Below are 12,304 nucleotides of genomic sequence, written 5' to 3' on the forward strand. Positions count from 1 at the left end.
CCCTTGAGATTTTCATATTGTTCTTTGCTGACGATATTATTCTCATGGATGTCACTGTTGTAGGCTTACAAAAGCGGCTTGCTAAGTTTTATTCTTATTGCAAGATGATCGTGTTTAGAAATTGTGGCCATTTGAGGAAATATGAAAGGTTTAGGGTTGGAGATTCTGTACTCGAGACCGTAAACAGTTATACATATCTGGGAGTACAACTTTCTTGCTCAGGCTGTTTTCATTTAACTCATATAAAGTTGTTCGAATACGACAGTCTTCATTGAAGCTCAATATCTTAAATTCTGTGTGATCTGTTCTGTATTTAATATACTTTTTATCATTGTTAAAATATTGAGGTTGTCATCATGCTGTCTTATATTAGACTGCAACCCTATCAATGTGCTCTGTAAGAAAACTGTTTTACATGCTTTGAAACGGTATCATTAGCCGGTGGCCCCTTTACGCTAATAAACAACAATACTATTCACGTGAACCGGCTGTTTTTGTCCATGAAGACGTAAACCTTTTCGTATTCTTGGGAGATTGTAATATTGGCTTTTACAGCAGAAATTAGGGTGCGTTGCGTGGAAATTCCAATTTCGTTTGGCCACACTTTCTTGATTTAATGGTTTACGGATATTTATTAACCCAATAAGCTGTGGTCTGTCGAAATCATAAAATCATGTATTTTTCATTAACCTATTTTGGTCGGTTTCTTTAGTGGGATCCATAAATACTAACACTGTTTAAAGGCGGGATGTTCAGTATGTTTGCATCAATTTCGTCTCTGTGAGAAGGCTATTTTCTTTTCAAAGAGATTTTAGTTACCAGGGACTACATACAGGACATGTGATAAATTATTACCGTTAATACTGAACGATGTTTGTAGCTGGATCTTTTGATTGATCAAATCAAACAAAGATGTCGCGTGCTGCGCCCATTGTCTACCATTGTTCTTGAAGTAGCCCGAAGAATATGAATATAAAGAAAGACGTTTGAGGTTGTTAATATATATAGACACACACACACACACGCAGGCACACACGTATCTCAGATACAAATCAGAGATGTGTTTTGAAAAATACTCAGTGATACATATTAAACTCTATATATATTAGAACGTGGTCATTTAGTCTATTTTGAAACAAACTTCTGACATGTATCAGTATTAGATTGATTATAATTCTTTTAATGTGTTTTTCCTCTTCACAGAAATATGTACATGCTTAGCAAAGATCGTCTTTTTGATCTCATTATGAGAAAATGCCGTGCACCTAGAGTTGGCGTGATGCGAAAACAGATCGGTAATGAAGCTTGTTAAAAACCTACTATAGTTGTCTCAAAAAGGAAGTAACTGTTTTTCTATTTTCGCTTTACGAGAATAGCATTGATACTGCGTTACACTTTCTTGACAGAAAACAGAAAAAGATCATCTTCATGGGATTCATGGAAAGAAAAACGACTTGTGTGTTATCCAAGATATCAAGTCGCCACACTATGAATGACTGTGAAGCCCCGTGGAGCTGAAATCCAGCTTAGCTGAACTAAAGAACTGATGGTTAATCCAATAGACTGACGCGATGTCATTTTGGAAATAAGAACATGGAATAAACAATTACCTCGCTTAATATCACATGTTGACCCAGGGCATAATTTCTGCGTACTTCGACTTGGACATCAGGAAGGGAAGATTTTCACCTTAAGGCTTGGCATAATGGTATTATCCAGTTATGTTTTAAATAGCTGATGTTCTATGAATCGTGCTACCAGCACATGATCACGGAAACAATAGAAATAGACTTACCAGGTTGGTGAATCCTAATTAGAAACCTGTGAGTGAGTATTGTTTAACGCCGCTTTTGGCAATAGTTCAGCAATATCACCGCGGGGAACACCACATTGTACCCATGTTGGGTATCAAATTTTCGGCGTTGCGAGTGAACGCTTTGACCACCAGACTACGCCACCGCGCATAGAAACTAGTGACACAAAACGATTTGTAGCTGGCTCTGTTCAACTTTTCGATGGTTCGCCACGTCCTTTAGATAGGTCAAGGCTCCTTACATGACATTGGTTTACTATTTAACGTCAATTACGTATGTTTTCTGCCGGATTGAACTTATTTTATGTTGATGAAATCTTATTTTTCAAACGAAAACCACCGAAAGTACAAATGCATTTTCGAGACACGATCCGATCTTAAATCATCCAGCAAGTATGAGTCGATCTCACAATATGTTATGTTTATTGTATTTTGGAGCAGTTGGACGGTTTGAAGGATTTATTCCATTTCGATTTCAGTGCATCTGTATTCCAATCAGACTGAGGGCACCATTGTTCTGTCTGTGTTCACCGTAATGCTTTGGTTTAAATACAATCTTGGGTTTAAAGATTGTATCTTTAATTTAACAAATGTAGGCCACAACCCGTTCTGTAACTATTAGGAAAACGAGGGCTGGTCAAAAAGTTCTAAGCCTAACAAACAAAACCAACAATTGTGAAAGTGTTTTTCAATTTCATTTTGCAACATAATCTCCCTGCTTTTCAATACAGTAATCATATCGACAGTGAAGCGTTTCAATTACAGTCGGGAAGAAGTTCTCTGAAGCCACCCTGGAAAACCCATTCACGGCAGCTTTGAGGTCATCGTTGTCGTCATAGCCCTTTCCACGAAGCTGTTCTTTCAGTTAAGGAGCTGAAGGTGAGGTGAAATGGGGTTTAACGTCGCGGCCAAGATTATTGCACTGATATAGCGACGTGCATGTACGTGTGTGTTTGTGTGGCTGCTTGTACTAGTCCGGACTCATGCCGATTTTTACCAATAGCTCACTGAGATACCATGCCACAGTTTAACATGAATGTCCCACTCAGACACAGTATACTGACTCCGAGCCGACCAGTTTTTGTTTTAGCCCCTTAATGCCGAGCGCCAGACAGGGTAACAACAAGTACCATCTTTTAACGTCTATTGGTATGACGCGGCCGGGGATCGAACCCCGGACCTTCCGCTCTCCGGGCGGACGCTCTACCACTAGACCACGAAGCTGTTCTTTCAGTTAAGGAAACACGTGGAAATCACCTGCTGTCAGGTCTGGCTAGTATGGAGGGTGAGGAAGCAAGTCAGCATAGCAGGCACCAGAAATCGTCTTTTGACTTTCTAAGTAATCAACATGGATCACACCCTTTGCATCCCAGAATACAGTGGCCATAACGTCCGTCAGTGATCTTAAAGACTTGAATTTCTTTGGTGCCGGAGAAGTGGAATGGTGCCATTTTGACTCGGGATCATAGAGGTAGACACATGTTTCATCACCTGTTAGTTATCTCTTTTTGAATTTGACGAAATCCGCCTCAATTTACTCAAACATTTTCGCTGGCAATGTCAGTTCTTGTTTCCTTAAGATCATAATTCAGAAACTTTGGCACCCAACAGATATCTTACTCATCCTGTAAATGTCCATAAATAATAGTTTCAATGTATCCATGTCTTAGACCTGTGTCTCCCTCAAGTCCAGCAATGGTAATACGTCTATCGGACAGCATAAGTTTTTCTATCTCCTTGATTGAATCTTTATTGAAGAAGTTGGGGGACGTCCAGACCTAGGGTCACCTTCAAAGCTTGTTCTCCCAGCCTTAAACGTAGCAGCCCAACGTTAAACAGTGGAATAGCTAGGGCACTTATCCCAATACACTTGTGACATGCGGTCATGAATTTCATGGGGAGTACTTTTCTCAAAAGTAAAAAACTTGATTACTGCTCGGTACACGTTCTTTTCCATTTCTGTGTCCTTTGGACCCCTATCATGTCACTAATATACAACAGACAAAATACGCTTGCAATGAACTACTCAAACAATGTTCCACACTGACTACAATGAACTACTCAAACAATGTTCCACACTGACTAATTAAATTTGTTATGGCCCATAGTTGAGAGTTAGTCAGGCGTAGAACTTTTTGACCAGCCCGCGTAGTCTGCTAAAGGTAGAATCCTTTGTACGATTCCGATAAGTAAGTGTTTACACATCACTATTAAACAGTGATACCAGCTTAACAATCTTCACCTGTACCTCATACTCCCATGTTTGTTTACAGGTGGTCTGTAATGCCGAGCGCCAGACAGGGTAACAACCAGTACCATCTTTTAACGTCTATTGGTATGACGCAGCTGGGGATCGAACCCCGGAGCTTCCGCTCTCTGGGCGGACGCTCTACCACGAGACCACGGAGGCGGTCTCTTCTAAAAGGTAGTCAAATAAGTATTGGCGTGAAGCAATGACAAAACATGCCATTAGATAATCCATTTCGGTTTCTGTATGTTGATATGTGTATGTCATTTTAAATACAAAAATAAAAGCCTGGTAGATTAAACGCGATTGGGGTATCTGAATATATGCATGATGCCAAACAACTAGTTATTTCTATATGTGAAATATGTGACTGACCATGATTGTATACATCATTAGTCCGGACTTATGTAGGTTTTATAGTGCTAGTTCCCCGTGAAGATCCGGGTAGAGAATAGCTCTAGCAGTATTTTATGGCCTATATTACTTTTTATAAAAAGTAAACTACTACTAATAGGTCCTCAGCAAGCAATGCTTGCCGAAAGAGGCCGACTATGCTTGTCGTAAGAGGCGACCAACGGGATCGGGAGGTCAGGCTGGCTGACGTGGTTGATGCATGTTATCGTATCTCAGTCGCGTAGATCGATGCTCATGATGTTAATCATTGGATTGTCTGGTCCAGACTCGATTATTTACAGACCGCCGTGATATAGCTGGAATATTGCTGAGTGCGGCGTTAAACAACCAACAAACAAACATTCACTCGTGATGACGCATAACTGACTTCAGAGGCAGAACAATATAATGATTCATATATGTAAATTGACCACATCAGGTGCTCGAGTTTGAGATGGCAGCACAAGGCTGAATACTGAAATTGCGTGACTAGACATAATTTCTATCATACATCGTCTTTGTTCTTACTGTAGTTGATTAAATTGAGGTCTTATACCCAGCAATTCAGTACAGATCTTAAACGAAAATCAGCAGATCTCACCAAAGGCAATTCACGATGTGCACTTCAAAAGAAGAAATTGTAGCAAATGCTGTACACACTACACACATGAGGATGTTTGTTCTACGTATTTGGAATAAGGCCACGTGTGCCATAACTATGACTGATTGGCCATGTCATCTTTGAAGGGAAATATCTTATTGCCATTGGTCTATCGTGGACAGTGCCAGTCTCATATGGCAAACAGCAGGAACACGTTCTGACAACCGGGAAGTGATTATAGTTGGTGATTTATCTTTTAACCAGGATTGCATGATATATCTCTCTGCTTGCCAAGCCTCCTGTCAGAGCATGCCGTCCGAGTCAAGACATTGATGGAGATCTGAGGGAACATCTGTTGCGATGAGACTCATGCAGAAGTACAATCTAAGAAATGTAGTGGAGTGGCACTTGTTTACAGGCAACGTTCCTTGTCAAAAGAAACAGTCGTCTGTCTAAAAAAGCTGCTTTTGACCCGTGAAGATTCCTGGGTAGAATAGGTCTTCAGCAACCCATACTTGCCGTAAAAGGCGACTACGCTTGTCGTAAGAGGCGACTAACGGGATCGGGTGGTCAGGCTCGCTGACTTGGTTGATACATGTCATCGATCCCAATTGCGTGGATCGATGCTCATGATATTAATCACTGGATCATGATATTAATCCATACTTGTGGCTACATAAGAGATCTTAACGACGTGACATTCCCTTGTGGGAAATGTGGTACAACGTGCAGGTTTTCAACCCTTTAGTGACCCGATGAACACTGGATCAGCATACTTTAGTGTATATCTACACAGTCTTTCTGATGTTGAACTTGTGGTATGCATATTGCCCTGTAGGCCTGACTACGAACTGAAATACCCGTGCTTGCCGTAAAAGGTGACTATGCTTGTCGTAAAAGGCGACTAACGGGATCGGGTGGTCAGGCTCGCTGACTTGGTTGACGCATGTCATTGATCCCAATTGCGTGGATCGATGCTTATGATATTACTCAGTGGATTGTCTGGACCAGACTCGATTATTTACAGACCGCCGTCATATAGCTGGAATATTGCTTATTGCGGCGTTAAACAACAAACCAACCAACCAACCAACTGAAAGAAGACGAGTCTGCAAAATTCATTTGCGAGTGTTAGATATGCACACGTACTCATACGAACATTCAGTAAAACCATTTAATTATTATTTGTTCCAGTCAGTCAAATCCCATTCTGTACAAACTACATATTCTCCTTCTTCCGGAGGCAAGGGAGGTAACTGACTTTTAAAGTCCAGTTTCCACCCTTGCCAAACTAGGCTGGCATTTCGGAGTTATTTTTGGCTTGACTAACGCGTTTATGCATAGTTCAAATAAAATCGCGTCACGATTTCGACATCCGGTTAATAAACAACAGGGCGATTGCCGTACACATTTCGATCGTTTGCAGGATTTGCGCAGCATGTGTACGGTCAACTGAGCGCTGATAGATGTTTTCCAAATCTGTTCATGTCTTCAGTCAAGGTACTGAAGACATTTGATGCACTTCGCGCTGTAAGATCCGCGTTATTACAATAAAGATCTTGATTATCGAATAGATCTTCTTGACTGGGCGCCGCCATTTGTTTGAAGCAAATGAAGTGATATGGGAAGTGGAATCTGACTGGTAAATAGGAGGGACATAGAAGAAACATAACTCATAATAGCCAAGAGGACTTCCTGCTTTTCTTTAGGACTAAATCCAAGGATCGTGTGGTCAGGCTCTGTGACTGATTATGTGTTGTCGTATTCCAGTCGTTAGTAATTCTTTCAAATCCTGGTCAACTTGGTACAGACTCGGTTATTGACGGGGGCACGGATGGCCCAGTGTTCTAAGACGCCGCAATTCGCCGTGCAGAGTTGCGTTCCTTGGCCACGCAAGAAACCTGTGACTGTGAGTTCGAATACCGGTTCGCCCCGACTGTTTCTAGGTTTGTCAGCACCGTACCTGTGCTCTAGGGATTCACCAAAGTGATAAACGTCTGACACCTGCATCACTTAGGGCTTTCCTCCCACATTAAGGTGACATGGCATGATTTCACTGTAATACTGTCTAAAGCAGCGTTAAACTCAACTCGCTCAATCACTCGCTTATTGACACTCACAACCGATGCATTGTATCGTCTATGTGAGAACCACTAGCACCAGAAAACATTGTACTGTATGTGCAGAACCCTTCGAATCCAGTATTTCATGTTCATGGGCTTCTGTGGGAGGGCAAAGCCCACAGTGACCCAGGTCCTTGCGTTTTACCCAGTTTGAGACCAATGAACTGTGAGTCACATGTTGGATTTAACTATTGATAAGATGACAATCTCACATAATGTCTCACAATCTATTCTTCCTGGTTTGTGTTCCTTGTACGAACGCTTATTTCAGTCATGTTAAATTGATTTGTGACTTATGGTATTTGGCATATTTTAAAATCCCCGCAGTAAAGACTGTCACATTTAACATTTTTCTTAACTTAAAAACGGTAACCTGCTGTCATTGATTGACTTGATGTCTCCAGTGTTTCCTAACATGTGCTCTAACGGACGACATTTCGATATTTTAAAAACGATACTGCATGTTGTTGTTGAGAGAGCATGCAGCGTGATATCCCCTGGAGTATTGGATAATGATTTTAATATGTTTGTTGTGTTTCACCGCAGATCAGTTCAGCTTTAAGCTTTCTGACGTCTTTGACGGCTTCCAACTTGACATTTCTAGCCACAATTCAATTTACTCATTCCAGTAGATAACTTAATGCAACGACGGTATCCGGACTGTCTCTCACTGCCGAAAGATCTTGTAAGGTCAGCGATAGATCAATGTTTCACTCAAAGTTTCAAAACTTTGTAGAATTGAGAGAAGTATTAGAAAATAAACTCACAACATTCTCAATCTGTTGAATGAATCTGATTCTAAGCTGGGATGTATTATCAGCTTTGTCACTTCCCCTGTGAGAATAACTTTAGTTCAGTCTTATTTATTGATTTATCATGAAAGTTTAAAAGTTAAAGCAGAAAGAAAATCAATGGACTTTGGAGTTTCCTGAAAAAAAACATTGTCTTGAAAGCTGGTCGAAGTCAAGTGTATTTATTAAGTGGAGGTCAATTGACAGACATCATGTTTGATTCTGACACATGGCATTTCTTTATGTATGTCTTTTAAGCCAGAAGGATATATATCGAAGGGTATAATGATTCGAAATGCATGTCTCAATCCTTTTCAACCACAGTGTCTGCATTTTTCCGTTGTCTCTTTCTGTAATCTTCTTGATTGATTTCAAATGTGGAACTCTGAATGCAATAGGCAGATGACAGTGGTTGTCGTGATAGAATGCACAGATATTGAACCAAATTCTGACATAATAAATAGCCATTAAGCAGCCATTCCAGGACCAAACGTATCACGGGATAGAATCCCATAATCGGCGCGATTTCATAATCCTTGATTTAACAGCACCACATTGGGTGTTGTGTGATGGCCCAGTTATTAAACTTACCATTTCTATAATCAAAGAAATCTGTGCTAAAAACAGACTCCATTGTACGATTCCGACTATATCATCAGCACGTGTTTATGGATCACTATCAAATAGTGATAGTACAAGGTCAAGTCAGTTAAAATCTGCTGAACTATGGAAATATTTGGTACATAGTGATAGAATCACTATCCAATAGGGATAGTAGAAGGTCAAGTCAGTTAATATCTGCTGAACTATGGATATATATGGTACAAGGCAACCGATTCCATCGATCGGATAAATCATAGGTCAAAATAGTGAATCGCAAAATCCCAGGACGCTTTTGTTGCTTCTTACATATATACGGATGACATTACTCCATACTAATGTGATCAATCTGGAGTGGGGGAGTTTCACTGTACGCAGTATATCACGACCTTAATCTGATCATTTGATGTGAAAGTTATTCGTGAAGATCCGGGATAGAATAGGTCTCCAGCAACCCAGCTTGCCGTAAAAGTTGACGATGCTTGTCGTAAGAGGCGACTTACGGGATCGGGTGGTCAGGCTCGCTGACTTGGTTGTTGCATGTCATCGTATCCCAACTGCGTGGATCGATGCTCGTGATGTCAATCGGTGGATTGTCCGGTCAAGACTCGATTATTTACAGACCGCCGTCATGTAGCTGGACTATTGCTGAGTGAGGCGTTAAACAACAAACAAACGATAAGAAAGTTATATACATTGCACGGACATCCACTCGCTTAGCATTATCGTGATAGCGATCATAATGGACAACCTTGGTAAAGTTTGTCTAGCGGACATATTGAGATCAGGGCGCACGGGTGGCCCAGTCGTCTAAGGCGCCGCGATTCGCTGTGCAGAGTTGCGTCTCTTGGGCACGCCAGGAACCTATGATTGTGGGTTCGAATCCCGGTTCGCCCCGATTATGTTTCTAGGTTTGTCAGCACCATACCCGTACTCGTGGGTTTCACCGAAGTGGTAAACGTCTGAGACCTGCATCACTTCGGGCTTTCCTCCCACATTAAGCTGACACGCTGATAACTGGAATACTGTTAAAAGCGGCGTTAAACCCAACTCACTTACTCACTATTGAGATCACCACTGACTTCAACCCTCATCCTGTCAGGGATGGGAAAAGGTCCATTTTACTAATCAAAGTTACTTGAGCAGAGACTTCACAGAGTCTTCATACAACGTTTAAACAATCTGATGTAACGTATTTCTGTTATGCAACCTTCCTGTGTTATATAACTTTATCACTGAAAATGCATTTGACACGTGGCTACCATAAAAATAATCGACGATGATAAATCCAATGTAGACCTATATCTCTACGAAGAAGCGAGTCCAAGGTCATCGACACAGAAATTAAATGTTTAGCATTTCTTCTAAATAATAATATCAACTTGGTAGTTAATTAAAGGATACATGTCATTGGTTGCTTTTAAATATGGTTGCTTTTTTTTTAAATATGTTAATTCCCGACACTATGAATAAATGAAAAGAAGCCTTTCTGACTGTGCTGAACACAAACTTTTTCAAACTGACTAAAATGCTGATCATTTCATTTCCGATTGAGTAAACAAAACACATACTCTTATACTCTGCTTTCCTGGAAAAGCCAACGTTTCTTACCAGTTTATGCCAGTGATTTCACAATATATTATTTTTTTCGTTTTCGAAAGGTACGAGTCAGTTCTCATTTTGGTGATCAACGGAAAAGCATTGCTCAGTGGGCAATATTCGGATTGCCATACGAAAGGACGAAGCGAACGTAACGTAATAACTAAGATGTTCTATTGTGGAAGAAAAATGTAGTTCGAGTGTGGGTGTGTTAAATATTTTTCGATTCATCTAGTTATCAACATTTAGATTTTTCTTTCCTAGTCTAATCAAATTGCTCGGACGTTTATTTAGAGATGGTCAGACAGGCATCTTTGCTTCAGTAAACATGATATGAAATAAACATGGTACTTAATCACCATCTGATGTGTTGGGTACATATTTATCTTTGTATTCTACGTCTCCCTAAATAATTATACACACCAGTAGTTTGTGCAATCGTGTTTAAATGTAGATTGGTCTCAAGCAATGAGCTGTTCACTGGCAATCTGGCTCACGTCAAGTCACTTACTAAGATTGAACTTCACAATCAAACCTTGCAAACGAAAAAAGTGTTATTGAAATAACCAAAGTCAATAAGGCAGTACAAACATTTTCCCAAACACGACCCAATCGTAAGTCAGGTTGAAGCAAGTGGTGGTTCTCACGACCCTTTAATGGCTTCCTTGGGATCAATTGGGAGGCTCAAAGGCTTCATTCGATTTCGATTTCAGAGCAGTTGTAATGCACCAAGACTCGGGGCAACGTTAGGTTTTCGTGTACATTCGTCGTAGACATAAGTCAAAGAATTGAAAGCTTACTTAAACGAAATACATTAAGAGTATTTGTGCCTATTGTTAATTTAAGGATGAATGTGTCCTCTTAAAGGTACGCTACTCCTAATTCGTATATTGTTTTAATTGGCATTTTTGTCTTCATGTTATCCATGATCGATGCAAGGTGAGGTGAGGTGAGGTGAGGTGAGGTGAGGTGAGGTAAGGTGAGGTGAAATGGGGTTTAACGTCTCGATCAAGATTATTGCACTTATGTGTGTGCGTGTGCGTGCTTGTGAGTGAGTGATTGAGTGTGAGTGATTGAGTGATTGAGTGAGTGTGTTAGCGAGCAAGCGTGCGTGCGTGCGTGCGTGCGTGCGTGAGCATGGCTGCTTGTACTAGTTGGGACTAATGCCGTTTCTATAGTGCTAGCCCACTGAGATACCATGCAGCAGTTTAACATGAACACCGCACTCAGACACAGTATAGACTCCGAGCCGACCAGTCCTCTTTTTAGCCCCTTAATGCCGAGCGCCAAACTGGGGAACAACAAGTACCATGTTTTAACGTCTTTTGGTATGACGAACCGACCTTCAGCTCTCAGGCGGACGCTCTACCATTAGACCAGGGTAACAATAAGTACCATGTTTTAACGTCTTTTGGTATGACGACCGACCTTTAGCTCTCAGGCGGACGCTCTACCATTAGACCATGCTAACAACAAGTACCATGCTTTAACCTTTTTTGTATGACGACCTGACCTTCAGCTCTCAGGCGGACGTTCTATCACTAGACCAGGGTAACAACAAGTACCATGCTTTAACGTCTCTTTGTATGACGACCTGACCTTCAGCTCTCAGGCGGACGTTCTATCACTAGACCAGGGTAACAACAAGTACCATGCTTTAACGTCTCTTTGTATGACGACCTGACCTTCAGCTCTCAGGCGGACGTTCTATCACTAGACCAGGGTAACAACATGTACCATGCTTTAACGTCTTTTTGTATGACGACCTGACCTTCAGCTCTCAGGCGGACGTTCTACCATTTGACCAGGGTAACAACAGATACCATGTTTTAACGTCTTTTTGTATGACGACCCGACCTTCAGCTCTCAGGCGGACGTTCTACCATTAGACCAGGGAAACAACAAGTACCATGCTTTAACGTCTTTTTGTATGACGACCTGACCTTCAGCTCTCAGGCGGACGTTCTACCATTTGACCAGGGTAACAACAAGTACCATGTTTTAACGTCTTTTTGTATGACGACCCGACCTTCAGCTCTCAGGCGGACGTTCTACCATTAGACCAGGGTAACAACAAGTACCATGCTTTAACGTCTTTTTGTATGACGACCTGACCTTCAGCTCTCAGGCGGACGC

This window comes from Haliotis cracherodii, unplaced genomic scaffold, assembly GCF_022045235.1.
Source record: "Haliotis cracherodii isolate W230 unplaced genomic scaffold, xgHalCrac1.p SCAF_9, whole genome shotgun sequence".
NCBI classification, from domain to species: domain Eukaryota; kingdom Metazoa; phylum Mollusca; class Gastropoda; order Lepetellida; family Haliotidae; genus Haliotis; species Haliotis cracherodii.